Source organism: Meles meles, chromosome 19, assembly GCF_922984935.1.
Source record: "Meles meles chromosome 19, mMelMel3.1 paternal haplotype, whole genome shotgun sequence".
Taxonomy (NCBI): Eukaryota; Metazoa; Chordata; class Mammalia; order Carnivora; family Mustelidae; genus Meles; species Meles meles.
The window spans coordinates 57986489-58007367 of record NC_060084.1 but is presented as its reverse complement, the minus strand read 5'-3'; the positions used below and the strand labels follow the sequence as shown (position 1 = coordinate 58007367).

Below are 20879 nucleotides of genomic sequence, written 5' to 3'. Positions count from 1 at the left end.
GGGGAACCCTCTTCCACTGTTCGTGGGAATGCAAGTTGGTGCAGCCACTCTGGAGAACAGTGTGAAGATTCCTCAAGAAATTAAAAATAGAGCTTCCCTGTGACCCTGCAATTGCACTACTGGGCATTTACCCCAAAGATACAGATGTATGAAAAGAAGGACTATCTGTACCCCAATGTTCATAGCAGCAATGGCCACGGTCGCCAAACTGTGGAAAGAACCAAGATGCCCTTCAATGGATGAATGGATAAGGAAGATGTGGTCTGTATATACCATGGAATATTATGCCTCCATCAGAAAGGATGAATACCCAACTTTTGTATCACCATGGACGGGACTGGAGGAGATTATGCTGAGTGAAATAAGTCAAGCAGAGAGAGACAATTATCATATGGTTTCACTTACTTGTGGAGCATAACAAATGACATGGAGGACATGGGGAGATGGAGAAGAGAAAGGAGTTGAGGGAAATTGGAAGGGGAGATGAACCATGAGAGACTATTGACTCTGAAAAACAACCTGAGGGTTTTGAAGGGGTGGGGGGTGGGAGGTCGGGGAACCAGGTGGTAGGTATTATGGAGGACACATATTGCATGGAGCACTGGGTGTGGCGCATAAACAATGAATTCTGTTACACTGAAAAGAAATAAATTTTTAAAAAATGGGAAAAGATTAAAAAAAATAGACAAAGTATTCCTGATTGTGTGTGTGTGTGGGGCGGAGATTATGCTATTATTGTCTAGTTTTGTGTGCTTGAAAACGTCCATTAAAAATTGTATTTTATTGGGGTGCCTGGGTGGCTCAATGGGTTAAAGCCTCTGCCTTTGGCTCAGGTCATGATCCCAGGGTCCTGGGATCGAGCCCCGCATCGCATTGGGCTCTCTGCTCCACAGGGAGCCTGCTTCCTCCTCTCTCTCTGCCTGCCTCTCTGCCTAGTTGTAATCTCTGTCAAATAAATAAAATATTTTTAAAAAATTAAAAAATTGTATTTTATTTATTTAAATGCTTTAATTTAAAAAAAAATTTTAAGTAACTCTACATCCAACATGGGGCTCAAACTCATGACCCCAAGACCAGGAGTTGCACATTCCTCTGACTAAGCCAGCCAGGAGCCCTTAGAATTTGCATTTATTTTATTTGTATTTTGTATTTTATTTTTTAAGATTTTATTTATTTATTCATTCATGAGAGACAGAGAGAGGCAGAAGGAGAAGCAGGCTCCCCAAGGAGCAGGGAGCCGGGTGGGGTGTGGGACTGGATCCCAGGACCCTGCGATCATGAGCCAAAGGCAGACATTTAACTGACTGAGCCACCCAGGCGCCCCTGAAATTTGTATTTTAATGAGCAAATGTTAAACAGCGTTCTTTGAAGTCATAAGTGTTCAAACTGAAATAAAACATTGTGGGTGAAGTATAGTGTTACAGAATTAGCCCTGAAAGTAAGGGGGGAAGTGAGGTCATGGTCAACAGTGAACAGAAGACAGCAAGAAGCAGTTTCTTGGTGAAAAGACTGTTGGAAACTCATGCGGAGTGTATGGTCCTTCCAGGGGTCGCTGTGGGCGTTCAGAGACCCCGGTGGGTGGCGGGCGCCGGCAGTCTGAGTTCCTTGTCAGCACGTTCTGTCTCCTGCATGGCTTTGCCCTCAGCCCCCGGTGCAGGCCCAGGAATGCGTCACCCGTGCAAGTGACCGGGAACCGAGAGGGGAGTCTGGTCACACCCCGAGAGGTGCAGGACGCTGGCCCAATGGGGACTTGGAAGGGAAATTATCGTCTTGTTTGGGGTCGTGTGGGGATTAGGGATACCCGCATTTTGAGTTGGGAAAGGTGCTTTCGAAATGGGGTATTTTCCAACTAGAAAGAGCTCGGGCCCTAAATGGCAAGAAGCATGGAATTTAAAGTCTAGGAAGACCAGCGTCCTGACCCGGGGGATGGTCACTATTTGGAAAAGGTGAGAAAACACCGAGGAGCAGGCCGCCCTGGAAATCCCGCACCGGGAGTGCTCTGGGGGGCTTTCCTGCGGGAGCTGGAGGCTGGCCCCACGCACGGAGGCGGGAAGGGACCCGGGAGGGGCGGCCACCGGGGGCAGGTCAGTGGGAACTTGAACAGCGAAAGCAGCTTCCGTCCGAGGCGGGTCTGCGGCGGCGCCGGGTGCGGGGACCCCGCCTCTGCCCTCCGGACCTTCTGGTGTCGACAAGCTGCGACCCAGGCTCTGGCACCGGTCCCCTGCGGGTCCGCGCAGCATCGGTCACTGTCCCAAGGCCTGCGCTCGGGGCGGCCCTCGGAGGGGGAAGGGCGAGCCAACGCGCGTCCCAAGGTCGGGAGACAGGAGGGGGCCTCCGGGCACCCGGTGCGGCCGCGGGGAGCACGGCGGTCACAGCTCTCCGGAGAGCTCCGGAGGCTGAGCGAGGGCGCGGGGAGGGGACGGGACGGAAGGTGACGCGGGTTCCCTCCTGAGCGCGGAGCCGCCATCGGGAAGGGGTGGGGGATCCGACCCCGCAGCGTGAAGGAGGTCTGGACCTGAGCTGACTGAGCCGCCCCGGCGCCCCCGGGGTCACGTCTTCTGCTCTTTTTAAAGGTTTTATTCATTTGTTTGAGCGAGAGCAGGGGTGGGGGGGTGGAGGGAGAGAGAAGCCGACTCCTCCCTGGGCAGGGCGCCCGCGGGGGCTCCATCCCGGACCGCGGGCCCGCGACCCACCGAGCCCCCCCCCCCCGGGGATTCCGTCCGCTCGAGAGGCCGCAGGCGCGGGAGCTGGCGGGGGGCACGTGGCTATCGCGCTCCCCGCGACTCCCTGTGCGCCTTCCGTGTCCCCTCGAGGCCGGACCCCAGCCGCGATTCCCAGCTGGTCCCCGGGGCTGGGGAGCGCGGCCGGCTCTCCCGCCGCACCCCTCCGCGTCCCCGCGGGAACCGCCCGCCGCTGCCCCGCCGCACCTGCGGACGATGATGGCGATTTGCTCCCGGGACGAAACTGGCTCCTCCCCGAGCGGCCCGCGCGCTCCCCGCGGAGGGTCAGCGCGACCCCGGCAGGCCGGGCAGGGCGCCTCCGCGGGGAGGTCGGGCCGGGAGCTCCGTCCCTGCAACCGCGGCTCCTCAGACCAGCGCTTCCCCGCCCGCAGCTCCGCAGCGGGGACCGCCGGGCGGAGGCTTCCTCCTGCTCGGGGCGAACCCGGGGGCAGGCACGGGCGTGCGCTCGTGCACCTGCGCGGACAGGGCGGGACGCGCGCCCCCGCCTCCCTCCGAGCCCCGCGTCTCTGCCTCGGCTGGGCGGACGCGGGCGTGAGGCCGCAGCGAGGGGGCTGCTGCAGGGGCCGCAGGAGGCCGTGCGGGGCGGGAGGCTCAGGCAGGTGTTGGGGGGCGGGAAGGCTCCGTGGGGCTCTCTGCGGCCCAGTAAAACCCAGCGGCCCGGAGGGCAGGACCTTTGCGGTTCCCTCGAATCCGGACGGACCCGCGCCAGCCTGCTGGGTCCTTTCCTGCGGCTGCTGGAGGGGACGCGGGGTTCGCTCCCGGTGTCAGCCCTGCGGCGGGGAGTCCACCAGCGGGTCAGGAGGCGACCCCTCGCCCAGCGCCGTGGAGGGGAAGAGCCGACCCGGGGCGGAGAACAAACGGATGCGCGGACGAGAACGGCGGGCAGGTGTGAGCAGGTGCGGCCGGCGGGAGCCTGAGCAGGTGCGAGACGCGGCGGCGACGGGAGGAGGGCTTCCGGGAGGAGGAGGACGAAGCCGCGTCGCGTGCGGGAGTGAAAACAGGCCTCGGGTTCCTTCGAGGGAAGTGACTTCAGCCGCCGCCGGAGGAGAGGGAGCGAGGCCGGGAGAGCAGCGGGAAGAGCCGGCGGCTGCCGGACCCGAATGTCCCCTTGCGTTCCTGCCCGCGGTGAGCAGCGAGAGCCTCCCCCGAAAGCCGGCTCTGGGTCGCGTCAACGCTTTTTACCGTTTCCCGGTTCCGTTTGACTATTTCTGCTTCGACGTTTGCGATTTCCCTCCCCCTAAGTACTTTGGGCTTAGTTCGCTCTTTTTTTATTTCCTCGAGGTACAGAGTGAGCTGGTTTTACACCCAAAGTGCGGCTCGAACTTAACACCCAAGACCAGCGCTGTGTGTCCCGCCGACTGAGCCACCAGCCGCGAGGTCTTTCCTTTTTCTCCAGGTGGCGTTTGTGGCTGTGCACATTCCTCTTAGAGCGGTTTTCGCTGCATCCCATACGTTTACTGTGCTGCGTTTCCGCTTATGCGGGTCTCAGACTATTTCTTGGTTTCCCTTTGATTTCTTTTCTGCCCCGGGGGTGTTCAGGACTGTGTTGTTGAGTCTGCGCGTTTGCGAATTTTCCTGTTTTCCTGTGGTCAGAAAAGCTACTCGCTATGAGGTCAGTCCTTGTGAATCTGTTAAGACGTGTTTGGGGACCAAACCTGTGATGTTTCCCGGTGAGTTCTGTGTGAGGGGAAGCCGGTGGGCCCCGCCGCTGGTGGGCAGGTGGTCGGGGTGTCTGTAGGGCGAGGTGGTCTGCTGCCCCTTTTGGGACAATACTTCCTTACTGATTCTCTGTCTCCTGATTATCCGGCGTTGAAAGTGGGGGTGTGGCTCCTTCTTTAAGTAAGTAGAAAAGAGCCCTTCAGTCTTTGTTTAACTTGATGCAGCAAGTTCGGAGAGAAAATGTTAGATCAACTCTGGTTCATTTCAAGTCACACAAAAGGGTGTGAGTGTTGGGCTGCAGAGAGGCTGTTGTTCCCATTTTAGTGTGGGTGTTCTGCCCTTGTATCCCCGGTATGGCAGGTCACCCACAGAAGGAAACAGCGCCTACCATAAAAATAACTCCTTCTACCACTTAGTGGGAACTTGTGCTCAGTAACTGACACAAAATCCACCTCCCGCGTCCACAGGAGGCTTACCAGTGGTGTTCCCTATTAATGCAAACCTTCCTTTCAATGCGCAAACAGGTGCACAGTGCTGACGCTCCCCAGGTGGGACCCAGCTCCTAAGTGGGTGATTGTAACACAGTAGGAGCTTTCAGATGCGGAGGATGGAATCCTCGTCCGCTCAAGGATGAAGCCTCTGACCCAAGGTTCCACTGTCCTTCCATATCACAGATAGGGAACAGGTTCTCGGAGCCCCAGGGTGTGTACTAATGTCCCAGCATTATTAGTTGTCACCGAGGACCGGGAAATAAGAAACAAGACCCGTACTGGGTGAGTCCAGACCTGATGGTCACAAGCTACTCACTACGTGTTTCCTGTCTTGTCCACACAACAGTCCCGTAACACAGACCCAGTTTTCCCAAAGAGCAAGAAAGTTTAGTAACTCCGAGATGTTTTTCTCGGTATCATTTACTTTCCCTTTCTAATGGTGGCTTATCAATCCTACAGTAAAGATTAGGATTATTGCCTTTGGAAGACTTCATGTCTCTTATCAGAACAAGTCTTTCTCTTGGATGTCACAGTGTTGGGTCTGTTATCAAAGGAATGAGACTGAGACAAAGAGAAAGTTATGCAAAGCCTTATTCTATGCCAAGCATTAGAAGTCAGACTTACTGGCCAGGGCCGCCTCCAAAGAGAGTGAACCCGCTTTGGTCTTACAGGCTTGTTTTATAGGGCACAATCGCAGTCCTCTGCGTATGTGGGTTTGGCTGATTGGATGTCTCCTACCTGTGTGTTTTAGTAACAGTTACCCGGAACTGATACTAGTAACTGCTGAGGTGTTTATTAAACAACAAAATGGCCTTGTTTTAGGTCTGTGTTTTAGCAACAGTTACCTGGAACTGATATCAGTAACTGCTGAGGCATTTATTAAACAACAAAATGTCTACCTAGGCAACATGGAGTCACTATGGCTAAGTAGGCCCAGGCAGGCCCTAGGGGTTTAACAGGTTTTAACGTGGAACTGGCCCCAACAACAGAACCTTCGTTTTCATTCATAAGGGCTCAGACCAGCCTTTACTCTAATGCACCCCCTAAATGGGCTGCAGTCGCTTTTGAACTCAGGTACTCAGTTTAGTTGGTTCTGGAGTTGATAAATGAGAATCAAAGAGTCAGACAAAACGTAGGAACTCAAAATCTCAAAGAGATGTAAAGCAACCTGCAGTGATTTAATGATAGGGTTTAACGAGTGTTATCGAGGCGTAATTGACTAATGAAACTGTGTATAGTGAAGGTGTACAACTTGATTTAAAAAATTTTTTTGGTTAACATACAGTATGACATTGGTTTCAGGAGTAGAATTCCGTGATCACTTACCTACAACACCCAGGGCTCATCACCAGAAGGGCCCTCTTGAATACCTGTCTGGATTGGCTGCTTTGAGTAGTGATTACTTTTCCGTGTGGACTGAGGTGGGTGGGAGACCACTTTGATAACACTCTCTAGGAACTTCTCACCATGCTACAATCTGTGGAATTATTAATAACTAGAATTCTTTGGCCAGTAGGGATATTTTCTATACTGAATAGAATATCTGAAGACATTGTAGGGACAAGTTGTGTATCCAAATGGCTACTGACTTTTTGAAAAGCATTTTGCATACTGTCACTCTAAACATATAATACTGAGTCCGCAGACGCAGAAATATTAGAGGCAAGGTAGTAGATCAGAGGTATTGCAATAATCGAAGCAAACGGACTTAAAAATAGCGATCAGTGCTGTGAGAGATAATGGGTTAATCAAGGATAATTACCCGGCAGAAATGAATAGATGGTGACACCATTTACAAGACAGGTTGCAAATGGAGGATCAGGTTTGGGGACATAGTATAGGTCCAGTAGAAGGAGGATAATGCAAGGTGGATTCAGTTCAGGTATAATGAGTTGGAAACGCCTGTGGGATGTAAGGAGGTGAAGTGTGTGCAGTTAAATGTATAGGACGGGAACTTAGAGCCAGAGGTAGGTGTTTGGAAATCAGCCTTCCCCTGTGACATAACAGAGGCTATCCACTTTCAGTATATATATGTGTGCTAGCAATAAATAGAAACGTTCATAATTCAAAGAAAAGAAGTTGAATATGTATTCTCTTGCAATTTTATTTATTTTTTTAAAGATTTTATTTATTTGACAGAGAGATCACAAGTAGGCAGAGAGGCAGGCAGAGAGAGAGGGAAGCAGGCTCCCCGCCGAGCAGAGAGCCGGATGCAGGGCTTGATCCCAGGACCCTGAGATCATGACCTGAGCCAAAGGCAAAGGCTTTAACCCACTGAGCCACCCAGGCACCCCTCTCTTGCAATTTTAGTTAATCTTAAATTTGTGTATTTTTGCATTTCCATTTAACTTTATTAATGCATTATAAGGGCAGACAGGACGGCCATGAATTGTAAAGCTGGTACACTGTATTCTCCTTGTCTCCTCCCACATATTCATTCATATAAAGCACATGTTTATCTCATAGCCATTATGTGTGAGCCACACTTTAGACTGAGAAAGGCATGCTTCTGAGTTCACGGACTCTGTATTCCGATGGGGAGTCAGAACATGAAAGTAATAATACAAAGTAATAATATGAGATTAGTGTCCATGACCTGTTCTCCAGGTTGAGTCTCCTGTGGAATAGGACTGTGTCTCCTTTTCAGAAGAAAAGGCCCAGAATCCCTTTACGAGGTCCTAGAATGAACACGAGTCCTCCCGAGGCACGGACAGCCTCCCCTTCCCTCCAGGCCGCTCTGACCCGCTGGCCGTGTCTTATCAGAACAAAGCCCTGAGAACCACGGGGTCTGAAAACCGTCTTTTGTTAACGATTGGGGTCGGGTCTTTTGCCAGTGTCCTCCTGTCCCAGAACGTCCCTCCAGTCCTGCATGGACACGAGCAGAGGCTCTTCAACACGATTCTTGCCCCCACGGCTGTCACCAGTCTCTAGGTTCTCTCCGCTGGGATTCTACTCGCAATGGCAGCTCTGGTCTTTGGGCAACCCTGTGCCCTCTTGGGTGCGCACTTGTCCCTTACAGCCACCAAGTCGCTTGCAGCCTTGTGCTCTGCCAGTGTCCTGAGCACCTTTCTGTGGGTCCTTCTCCTCCCCAGGACAGCGGGGAGGAGCCCCCAAGGTCACTGGTCCTTCCTGTCCGTCTGCTGGATCTCCAGGGTCTTCATTAGTATACATGTTCCTGTGAAAGCTGCTGGTCTCCAGGACACGTACAGCCACACCCAAGGCAAATGTGTTTGCTCATCCATAGGTCCTAATACAGGTCTTGTCTTCTTGTCCATCTCCGAGGCCATGTTTATTGGCCTCGTGGTCTGACCCAGTAGCTCTGCGGTGCTGTTCCTGCACCGGCACCCCCAGACAGTGCAGTGTATTCACGCCCCAATGGTTACCGCAGGGTCCCCTGGAGACCAGAGCCGCCCTCAGCTTCCTGATGCTGGTGACCACACGTGTTGTCTTCTACGTGCGGAATTCCATTCTCGCTTTTCCTGTCCTCGCTCTAATAGGCTCTTCTCTGCAGGTGACGTGTACTTCTCGTGTTCTAGTTTCACATTTTCCTATTATTTGTCCCTTACTGCTGATCCTCAGGATTCTCCAGCTCCTAATTTCTGCTTTTGAATGTTGAAAATGACCATTAAGAACCTAAATTTATAGAAGTCAGCTTTAACAATAGCCAAGATTATACTGTTCAGTAATCATTCACCAAATACCAATATATAAATTTTATTTTATTTTTTCTGTGTTCCAAGATTCATTGTTTACGCACCACACCCAGTGCTCCATGCAGTCTGTGCCCTCCACAATACCCACCACCCCTCCCCTCCAAAACCCTCCGTTTGTTTCTCAGAGTCCACAGTCTCTCATGGTTCATCTCCCCCTCCGATTCCCCCTAAATCACTTTTCCTCTCCTTCACCCAATGTCCTCCGTGTTATTCCTTATGCTCCACAAGTGAAACCATATGATAATTGACTCTCTCTGCTTCACTTATTTCACTCAGCATAATCTCTTCCAGTCCTGTCCATGTTGCTACAAAAGTTGGGTATTGGGGCACCTGGGTGGCTCAGTGGGTTAAACCCTCTGCCTTCGGCTCGGGTCATGATCCCAGGGTCCTGGGATTGAGCCCCGCATCAGGCTCTCCGCTCAGCGGGGAGCCTGCTTCCTCCTCTCTCTCTGCCTGCCTCTCTGCCTACTTGAGATCTCTGTCTGGCAAATAAATAAATAAATAAAAATTTTAAAAAAAGTTGGGTATTCATCGTTTCTGATGGAGGCATAATACTACATCGTGTTTTGGACTATATCTTCTTTATCCATTTGTCTGTTGAAGGGCATCTTGGCTCTTTCCACAGTTTGGTGACTGTGGTCATTGCTGCTATGAACATTGGGGTACATATGCCCCTTTTTTTCACTATGCCTGTATCTTTGGGGTAAATACCCAGTCGTGCAATTGCAGGGTCATAGGGTTCAGAGTTCCCCTTTCTCCACATCCTCTCCAACACACGCTGTTTACTGTCTTATGGAATTTTTTTAAATTTAAATTCAATTAGCCAACATAAAGTACACCATTAGTTTCAGAGGTAGTGGTCAGTAATTCATCAGTTCTATAAAACACCAGTGCTCATCAAATTGCACACTCTTCTTAATGTCCGTCACCCCGTTACCCCACCTCCCCTCCAGAAACCCTCAGTTTGTGTCCTCTAGTTATGAGTCTCTCATGGTTTTCCTCCCTTCCCCTCTGATCCTCTGCACTGTTCCCTATATTCCACATGTGAATGAAACCATATAATTGTGTTTCTCTGTCTTATTTCACTCAGCCCAGTACCTTCCAGTTCCCTCCATGTTGATGCAAATGTTGAGTATTCATCCTTTCTGATGATTACTCTGATGGCTGAGTAATATTCCATTGTATATGGACTACATCTTCTTTATCCATTCGTCTGTTGAAGGGCATCTTGGCTCCTTCCACAGTGTGGCTATTGTGGACATCGCTGCTATGAACATTGGGGTACAGATGGCCCTTCTTTGGAAATGTGTCTTGGAAGAAGTTGCTGTGGCCAGTGTCGAAGAGGTTACTGCCTATGTTCTCCTCTAGGATTTTGATAGATTCTTGCCTCACACTGAGATATTTTATCATTTCAAGTTTATCTTTGTATATAGTATAGGAGAATAGTCCAGTTTCATTCTTCTATACATAGCTGTCCAATTTCCCAGCACCATTTATTGAAGAGACTGTGTTTTCTCCACTGTATATTTTTTCCTGCTTTGTCGAAGATTAGTTGACCATAGAGTTGAGGGTCCATATCTGGGCTCTCTGTTCTGTTCCACTGGTCTGTGTGTCTGTTTTTATGCCAGTACCATGCTGTTTTGGTGATCACAGCTTTGTAGTAAAGCTTGAAATTAGGCAACGTGATGCCTCCAGTTTTGTTTTACTTTTTCAACATTTCCTTAGCAATTTGGGGTCTCTTCTGATCCCATATAGATTTTAGGATTGTTTGTTCCAGCTTTGAAAAATGCCGGTGGAATTTTGATCATGATGACATTGAGTGTATAGATTGCTCTAGGTAGTATAGACATTTTAACAATGTTTATTCTTCTGATCCATGAGCATGGAATGCTTTTCCATCTTTTTGTGTCTACTTCAGTTTCTTTCATGAGTGTTCTGTAGTTCCTCGAGTACAGATCCTTTACCTCTTTGGTTAGGTTTATTCCCAGGTATCTTATGGTTCTTGGTGCTATAGTAAATGGAATCAATTCTCTAATTTCCCTTCCTATAGTTTCATTGTTAGTGTATAGGAAAGCAACTGATTTCTGTACATTGACTTTGTATCCTGCCACATTACTGAATTGCTGTATGAGTTCTAGTAGTTTGGGGGTGGAGTCTTTTGGGTTTTCCACATAAAGTGTCATGTCATCTGCGAAGAGAGAGAGTTTGACTTCTTCATTGCCAATCTGAATACATTTTCTTTCTTTTTGTTGTCTGATTACTGTTGTTAGGACTTCCAGTACTGTGTTAAGTAACAGTGGCGAGAGTGGGCATCCTTGTCGTGTTCCTGATATCAAAGGGAAGGCTCTCAGTTTTTTCCTATTGAGAATGATATTCCCTGTGGGTTTTTCATAGGTAGATTTTATGAAGTTGAGGAATGTTCCCTCTATCCTTATACTCTGAAGCGTTTTAATCAGGAACAGATGCTGGATTTTGTCAAATGCTTTTTCTGCATCAATTGAGAGGACCATGTGGTTCTTCTCTCTCCTCTTATTGATGTGTTCTATCACACTGATTGATTTGCGAATGTTGAACCACCCCTGCATCCCATGGATAAATCCCACCTGGTCATGGTGGATAATCTTCTGAATGTACTGTTGGATTCTATTAGCTAGCATCTTGTTGAGAATCTTGGCATCTGTATTCATCAGGGATATTGATCTGAAATTCTCCTTTTTGATGGGGTCTTTGCCTGGTTTGGGGATCAGGGCAATGCTGGCTTCATAGAATGAGACTGGAAGGTTTCCTTCTGTTTCTATTTTTTGAAACAGCTTCAGGAGAGTAGGTATTATTCCTTCTTTGAATGTTTGGTAGAATTCCCCAGGAATCCATCAGGTCCTGGGCTCTTGTTTTTGGGGAGGGTTTTTTTTAAGTTTATTTTCATTTAATTGTGTAATTATATATGTCCTATTTTATTTTTTTTACAGATTTTTAAATTAACATATAATGTATTATTAGCCCCAGGGGTACAGGTCTGTGAATCGCCAGGTTTACACACTTCACAGCACTCACTATAGCACATACCCTCCCCATGTCCATCACCCCACCACCCTCTCCCTACCACCCTACCCCCAGCAACCCTCAGTTTGTTTTGTGAGATTAAGAGTCTCTTATAATTTGTTTCCCTCCCGATGCCATCTTGTTTCATTTTTTCCTCCCCTACCTCCCAAACCCCCCACTGTGCCTCTCAAATTGTTTTTTGGGAGGTTTTGATCACTGCTTCAATCTCCTTACTAAATATTGGTCTACTCAGGTTGTCAATTTATTCCTGATTCAATTTGGGCAGTTACTAGGTTTCCAGGAATGTATCCATTTCTTCTAGGTTGCTTAATTAATTGGCATATAACTGAAAATAATAATTTCTGATGATTGTTTACATTTCCTTGGTGTTAGTCTTGATCTCTCTCCTTTCATTCAAAATTTTATTAATTTGGGTCCTCTCTCTTTTCTTTTGGATTACTTTGGCCAGTGGTTTATCGATCTTATTGATTCTTTCAAGGAACCAGCTTCTAGTTTCATTGATGTGTTCTATTGTATCTCTAGTTTGTATCTCATTGATCTCTGCTCTAATCTTGATTATTTCCCTTCTCGTGCATGGGCTTGGCTTAATTTATTGTTGATTTTCCAGTTCTTTAAGATGTAAAGAGAGCTGGTGTGTTCTGGATTTTTCGATTTTTTAAAAGTTTTTATCTATTTGATAGACAGAGATCACAAGTAGGCAGAGAAGCAGGCAGAGAGAGAGGAGGAAGCAGACTCCCCGCCGAGCAGAGAACCCTATGTGGGGCTTGATCCCAGGACCCTGGGATCATGACCTGAGCCGATAGCAGAGGTTTTAACCCACTGAGCCACCCAGGAGCCCCTGGATTTTTCAATTTTTTTTTTTTGAGTGAGGCTTGGATGACTATGTATTTCCCCCTTAGGTCCACCTTTGCCATATCCCATAGGTTTTGGACCAATGTGTCTTCATTCTCATTCGTTTCCATGAATTGTTTAAGTTCTTCTTTGATTTCCTGGTTGATTAAACATTCTTAAGCAGAGTGGTCTTTAGCTTCCAGGTGTTTGAGTTCCTTCCAAACTTTTTCTTGTGGTTGAGCTCCAGTTTCATAACATTGTGGTCTGAGAATATGCAGGGAATAATCTCAATCTTTTGATATCGGTTAAGCCCTCATTTGTGACGCAGTATATGATCCATTCTGGAGAAAGTTACATGTGTGCTCGAGACGAATGAGTATTCTCTTGTTTTAGGGTGGAATGTTCTGTATGTATCTATGAGGTCCCTCAGGTCCAATGTGTCGTTCAAAGCTCTTGTTCCTTTATTGGTTTTGTGCTTGGATTATCTATTACTGAGAGTCGCATGTTAAGATCTCCTACTATTAATGTATTCATATCAATATGACTTTTTATTTTGCTTAACACTTGGCTTATGTAGTTGGCTGCTCCCATATTTGGGGCATAAATATTTACAATTGTTAGGTCTTGGTGGATAGACCCTTTAAGAATGATGTAGTGTCCTTCTGTATCTCTGACTACAGTCTTTAGTTTAAAATCTAATTTGTCTGATATAAGAATTGATACCCCAGCTTTCTTTTGAAGCCCATTGGCATGAAAGATGCTTCTCCATCCCTTCACTTTCAGTCTGGATGTATCTTTACATTTCAAATGGGTCTCTTATAGATAGCATATGATCAGGCCCTGTCGTTTTTTAGTTTGTTTGTTTGTTTAGGCCCTGTCATTTTATCCAATCTGCAACCCTGTGCCATTTTATGGGCGCATTTAAGCCATTCACGTTGAGCTTGATTATTGAAAGATAAGTTTGTATTGTCATCATGTTGGTTGCCTGTGAAGTCCTTGTTTCTATAGATTGTCTCTGTGAATTTCTGTCCTATGTCACTCTTGGGTTCTTTCTTCTTTTATAGATTCCCCCTTAATATTTCCTGTAGTGCCACCTTGGTGGTCACATAATCTTTTAAACCTTGCCAGTCTTGGAAGCTCTTTATCTCTCTATCCATTTTAAAAGTTATCCTTGCTGGATAAAGTATTCTTCGCTGCATGTTCTTCTCATTTAGTACCTGAAAATGTCTTGCCAGCCCTTTCTGGCTTGCCAGGTCTCTGTGGACCGGTCTGACATTATTCTGATGGACCTTCCTCTGTATGTAAGGAAACTTCCCCCAGCTGCCCTCAGAGGCTCTTGTCTAAAATTATGATTTGTGAGTTTCACAATTAAGCGTCTTGAGGTCTTTCTAGATTTGTTGATCTTGGTGGGTGTTCTTTCTGCCTCTAGGACTCTAGGACACTAACACTTGTTCCAGTCCCCAGATTAGGAAAATTTTCATCCAGAGTTTGTTCAACTATATCTTCTAATCTTCTCTCTCTCTCTCCACCCCCTCAGGGATCCCAATAATTCTGACATTGGAACGTTTCATGGCGTAATTCATTTTCCTAATTCTGTTTTCATGGCTTCTAAGCTGTTTGTTCCAGGCCTCCTCCTGATCCTTTTTCTCTATCATTTTGTCCTCTAGATCACTAATTCTATCTTCTGCCTCAGTCACTCTAGCTGTTAGAATATTTAGATTAGACTGGATCTCATTGATAGCATTTTTAACTTCTGCCAGGTTAGCTCTCACTTCTGCCCTAATTGATTCCATGCTGTCACTAATGGTTTTCTCCAACCTGGCCATTGCCTGGATAATTGTTACCCTGAATTCCCTTTCCAACATACTGTTTATGTCCATATCCAGTAATTCTGATGGAGAGGACACAGTCTCTGGATTTTTCCTCTGCTGAGTGTTCCTCCTCCTAGTCATGTTGGTGAGAGGTGGTTGAGGGAATGTATAGCTGAATATATCAACCACTATCCAGGCAAGGTGCACCCTGGAACGTTTGGTAGCAATCAGAAGTCACCGCCAAAAAGAAAGAAAAAAGGAAAAGCGAGAAACGGAGAGGGAGAGGGAGAGAGAAAAGAAAAAACCCAGCCAGAACGAGCCCCAAAAGTAAGATTTTTAAGATATATGAACAAAAATGGACAAGAAAACTGGTAAAAGTAAATGACAAGAAAAAGAAAGAACCCAGCCAAAATGAACCCAAATCATAAGACTTATATGATACCAGGACAAAAACAAATATACAGAAACAGTGATAGAAGAAAAAGATGGGACGGTGGTTATAAATCCTCGATGTGGGCGAGGAAGGTTATTTTGGTTCTTCCTGGTTGTATCTTGATACCTTTGTTAAAGGACTCAACTTTCCAGAGATAAAGGGAAATTAAAACTGGTTCATATATAGGGGTAAAATTCATTAGGGAAAAAGGATTACCAAGGTAATCCTTTTTCCCTAATCAATTTTATATTATTATTATATATAACATAATAATATATATATAATATATATTTATAGATATATATAATATATATGCAAAGAAGAAAAAGAGAAACACAGGTATATGTACAAAAAAAGTTGATGTTAAAAGATTATTATGGGGGTGACTGGGTGGCTCAGTTGTTAAGCAGGTGCCTTTGGCTCAGGTCGTGATCCCAGGGTCCTGGGATAGAGTCCCACATTGGACTCCCTGCTCAGCAGGAAGCCTGCTTCTCCCTCTCCCACTCCCCTTGCCTATGTTCCCTCTCTCTCTGCGACTCTCTCTGTCAAAAGATAAATGAAGGGGCGCCTGGGTGGCTCAGCGGGTTAAAGCCTCTGCCTTCGGCTCAGGTCATGATCCCAGGGTCCTGGGATCAAGCCCCGCATCAGGCTCTCTGCTTGGCTGGGAGCCTGCTTCCTCCTCTCTCTCTCTCTGCCTGCCTCTCTGCCTACTTGTAATCTCTATCTGTCAAATAAATAAATCTTAAAAAAAAAAAAAGATAAATGAAATCTTTTTTTTTTTAAGGTTATTATGGAGTCTGTTGTATTAACCCTCTAGTTGTAATGGTAAGTAAGTTCAAAAAATTAAAAGAACAAGAATCATGAGAATGAATTTTAAAAAATTGTATCTATGAAATATACAGGTTTTAGGGCAAGACCAGGAGCTTAATATATATTTTTCTCCTGATGCTGGGGTTTTACAGTTTTAAGGGGACACTGTGGTCATTGTCCTCTCGTTCTTTTGGCTTGTCTTCTTGGAGAGGGGCCTGCCACGTTGTTTTCCTGTCAATCTTGGGCTGAGTCGCCTTGCAGGTTATCAAGGGACTGGGCTCTGTGGAAACCAATTTTTCAGGCTTTTGTTCTCTGGAGGTTTTTGTTCTTTGGCAGCTTTTTGCAGCTTTTTGGAGGGTCAGAGCAAACTGTCCACACCCAGACCTCTGCCTCAGAGAGAAGCCTCAGCCTGCTCCCCTCTGGGTGTTCCAGAATACACAGACTCCCCCTCTGCAAACTCTGCTGAATACACAACCCCCTATGGGCAGTGTGCTCCCCAAGCCACTGTCTCAGGTGTCACCCTAGGGGCTCGCTTGTCTCTGCACCCCCATGCCACTAAAACCAAGAGTGATACTGGTCTGCAGAGCCCGCTTCCCGTGGCTGCCTTTGCTGGGACTGATGTCTGGGGACCAGGCCCGTGCACGGTGCACTCAGACCCTGCTGTTGCACAGGTCACAAAAGGCTGCCACGGAGGGATCCCCACCAGAGGTTGCACTGGGTTCTCCCAGTTCATTTTTGTTTTAAAATTCTACATATAAATGAGTTCATACAATTTCTTTTTGTCTTTGACTTATTTCACTCAGTACAATACTCTCAAGACTCATCCATGTTGTTGCTTATGGAGAAATTGCTTTTTCAAAAATATTTTATTATTTGACACAGAGAGAGGGAACACAAGTGGGGGAGTGGGAGAGGGAGAAGCAGACTCTCTGCTGAGCAGGGAGCCCAATGTGGGGCTCGATCCCAGGACCCTGGGGTCATGACCTGAGCCGAAGGCAGACACTCAATGACTGAGCTACTCAAGCCCCCTGCAAAATTGCTTTTTTGTGGCCAAATAATATTCCATTGTATATATGTGCCACATCTGGTTTTTTTAATTTAATTTTATTTTTTTCAGTGTTTCATTTGTGAATACCTTCCCCCATTCCATGGGTTGCCTCTTTGTTTATCCATTTTCCCATCAGTGGACGTGGGTTACTTCCCTATCTTGGTTTGGTTTCAGAGTAAATCTCCCCTCATAAAATGGGTTTGGATGTGTTCCCTCTGCTTATTTTCTGGAAGGGTTTGAGAAGGGCTGGGGTTCATTTTTTAAATGATTGAATAATTCAGCTGTTGTGCCCTCTTGTTCTGGGATTTTCATTTTTAGATCTTTGATTACTGATTGAATTCTCTTGCTAGTTACAGATATGTTCAGACTTTCTATTGGAGACAGTCTTGGTACTTTGTAGGTCCCAAGGAAATGACTAATTCATCGTAGGTTATCCAGTTCTTTTGGACAACAGTTGGTCCTTCTATTTTCTTGTGGTCTTTTTTCTTTCTGTGACATCAGTTGTAATGTCCTAATTAACTTCTGATTTTACTTACCATTTCAAAAAACCTACTGTCATTATTGTTGGTTTTTCTCGTCCTCTCTACTGTTTTGTTTATATTTGCTCTCATCTTTATTATTTTCTTCCCCCTGCTAAATTTGAATTTAGTTTGTTGTAATTTTTATAGCTCCTTGAGGTGTAAAGTTATTTACTGATTTCTTTCTTTTTTTTAATGTAGATCTTATCACTGTAAACTTTGCTCTTAGTACTGCTATTGCTGCTACCCATAAGTTTTTTAAGATTATTTATTTGAGAGAGAGAGCGTGCACACAAGCAGGTGGAGCAGGGGCAGAGAGAGAGGGAGAAGCAGGCGCCCCACTAAGCAGGGAGCACAATGTGGGACTTGATCCCAGGACCCTGGGATCGTGACCTGAGCTGAAGGCAGATGCTTAACCAACTGACCCACCCAGGGATCCCTGCTGTATCCCGTAAATTTTGATATGTTGTGTTTTCATTTTCTTTGATTTTTATTTAAATTCTAGTGAGTTAACATACAGTGCAGTATTGGTTTCAGGAGTAGAATTCAGTGATTCATTACTTACACACAACACCCAGGGCTCATCACACGTGCCCTCCTCAATCCTTGTCACCCATCTAGCCCATCCCCTGTGTTTTCATTTTCATTTGTCTCATATTTTAAAAAATTCTCTTATCTTCAGTTTGACTTTCTTGTTCGAGTGTGTTGTTTAATTTCCTCATATTTGTGAATTTTCAGCTTTCCTTTCGCTGCTGATTCCTAGTTTTATTCCACTGTTTTCAGAAAAGGTACTTGGTAGGATTTCAATCCTCCTAAGTACGTGTTCTGTGATATACTGTGGAATCGTGCTGGAGAACATTCTGTGTCCAATGGGGAAGTGTGTCGGTTGCCACTGGGCACAGTGTTCTGTGTGGGCTGCACTCGGTCTGTCGTGTTGTTCAGGTTTGCTGTTTCTGCACTGATGCTCAGTCTGGGTGTTCTACCCGGAACTGAAAAGGGGACACTGAAGTCACAGATACTCCATTGCTGTGTGTTTCTCCATTCAGATCTGCCAATGTTTGCTTTATATGTTTAAGCAAAAATATGTTGAGTGCATATACATTTGTAATTGTAGTATCTTCCTGGTAGATTGATCCTGTTACCATGTAATCAACTTCCTTGTCTACTATGACAGTTACTGAACTGATTATCTGATAAAAAATACAGCCACCTTTTCTCTCTGTTCCCACTTGCATGGAATATCTTTTTCCATCCCTTCACTCGCAGCCTACGTGTGTCTTTAAATCTATAGTGAGTCTCTTGAACAGTTGGATCTTATTTTATTTTTTATTTTTGACTGACGTGTCTCTATTGGCAAAGGGGCCTACAGAACCAAGACCACTCCGTCGCTACCCTCTTCCCTGTAAAAATAAACTCTCCTTCCCTCTCCCTGCTCTGTCTGCTTTTCTGCTGGGGCCCGGGATGATCAGTCGGCCCCTAAGACTTGTGTCCCAAGACACAAAGAACCAGCATCCCCTATACGTACACACCGTACGCAGTTTGCCTCTGAGCTGAGGGAGACCAAGAGGCAGCAGGAGGGCTTGTAAAGGCCCGCAGCCTTCCACTAAGAGCTGAGCATGGATGGTCGGTGATGGTGGGCAGCAGTACTGGGAGCAGCACCACGAGAAGCATGGGGGGGGCAGCTCCTGAGGGTGGGGCTGAACGGAGTTGAGTCCACTGAGTGGGCCTCAGGGAGAAATGGGGGAGGCAAACACCCAGGCCCTGTGTGATCAGAGTGAGGCAGACACAGGAGCTCCAAAGCCACCAAGTCAAGTGATCTTACAACTAGAAGAGACAGACTCCTTCCTGCGGGAGCTGCCCACTCCCCCAGCCTCCTGCAGGCAGGTGACCTGGAAGGATGTGACCGTGAATGGTGCGGGCTCTGCTGCAGGCAGGGGTGCACCCAAAGCAGAGGCACGATGTGGTGTTGGAGCGAGGAGCGGGATGGGCATCACCTGTGGTGTGGAGGCGTTGGACCCACCCAGCGGGCATCTGCCTTCTCTAAACCTGGAACAACCAACCTTGCTGGGCAAGCTGCCCCAGGTCCTGGCCACAGCCCGCCGTTTCTCCCCAGCCCCAGGTCGCCTGCACCTCACACAGCTGTCCGGGGTTCCTGGGGGCGCCAGAGGCGAGCTGAAACGCTGCAGGAAGTGAAGGGATTGGAGAGTGGCCATCACGAGGGGTCGGTCACCAGCTCCTCAGGAGAGCGCTCAGGGGCGCAGACCGAGCTCCGCACCTGGGCAAATCCCACAGAGAAGAGCTGGTGATGGGTGAGCCCCACCGTGGGCAACCGCTGCTCCCCGTGCTTTCCCAGCCGAGCTCCGCAAGTGTTAGAGGCCGCCTCGGGCTCCCTGTGGCCAACGATGCTCTCCCCAGCAGCTGGTTGCCGGTGAGCCTCCCCCAGCTGACCTGGTACTGGCTGTGCTTACTGCGCCCCCATGCAGGTCACGTGATTCTGGAAGGCTGCCGGTGAGTCATTCTGCCACAGGTTCCCTTCCTTGTCCTATTCAGTCCCCGGGTCACCAAAAGTGTCAGCTCATGGCCCATCGCCATGCCGATGCCACCAAAGTTCAGGACCTTGGGGTGGTTATGGGTGTAGAAGCGTTCCTGCAGGATGCTGGCGGGGAAGATGGTTTCATTCTTGGTTGGATGGTGGTCAGCATTCATTGTCGGGGGTCATGCTCTGGTCGTGGATGGGAAAGGCTTGTGGGCTGGTCAGCCATCGCCTTAGGAGAGACATTGTGCAAATTGAACAGTCTGGAGGAGGGAGTCTCAGAGACTTCCTGCCCATCGTAAGCATCATCCAGCTCTTTGGGCTCCAGGACGAAGTCCAGGGAGCCAGTGCTCTCAACAACGGTGTCTGCTTTCTCCTTGGCTGCCTGATGGGACTTCTCATCTGTCCAAACCAGCTGCCCCGGGGCCTCCTCAAGGTGATCTCACTGATCATCACCCCAGCACTTTCCTTGCTTTGCCAGTCAAATGTGGCTGTCACAGAGAGGGAGCCCAGGGTGAAGCCAAGTGTGACATTGTGTTGGAGACACAGGTCTGCTGCCTTGGCTCGCAGGACTTCTTGGTGCCAGGGAGGGTCTCCAGCAGCTTCTCTGTGTAGACTCAAAGCAGTGGTTCACACTCCAGGTCATCTTCTGCACCAGGTGAGAGTTCAGGATGCCTGGCTCTGTGTGGCTGATGAGCTCTGACACTTGCTGCAGATAATCTGTCCCGTAGACCGCCATGGGCTCAGAGTCCACCAGCTCTAGTGGGGATGGCAGGAAAGGCAGAAACTCCCGCCAATGCATGGAGGGGGCCAGGACCTGCAGCTCTGCCATGTTCATGATTGGATCTTATTTTTAGAAATCTGTTCATCCCTGCTGTCTTTTGGGGAATATAATCCATTTAGGTTTAAAGTAATTATTAATAGGTAAGGGCTTTGTTTGTCATTGTGTTTTCTGTTTGTCCTGTAGCGCATTTGTCTCTTTTCCTCTCTTGCTGTCTTTGTGACTTTTAGATTACCGTAGTGATATACTTTGATTCCCTTCACTTTTTCTTTTGTGTATGTTCCACAGGGATTTTCTCCATGTTACCCTAAGGCTTACACAAAATGTCCCATAGTTACAGTAGCCTATATTACACTGGTACGTTTGATCGCACCCAACACTCTACCCTCTTTGTCCCCTCCCACACTCTGTGAAATTGATGGGACAGTGTATACCCTTGTATATTGTGTA

At 47.5% G+C, this 20879-nt stretch overlaps 1 pseudogene; it reads right to left on the bottom strand.

Moving 5' to 3' along the window:
* Positions 1 to 19155: 19155 nt before the first annotated feature.
* Positions 19156 to 20486, bottom strand: LOC123930631 (annotated as a pseudogene).
* Between the last annotated feature and the right edge of the window lie 393 nt (positions 20487 to 20879).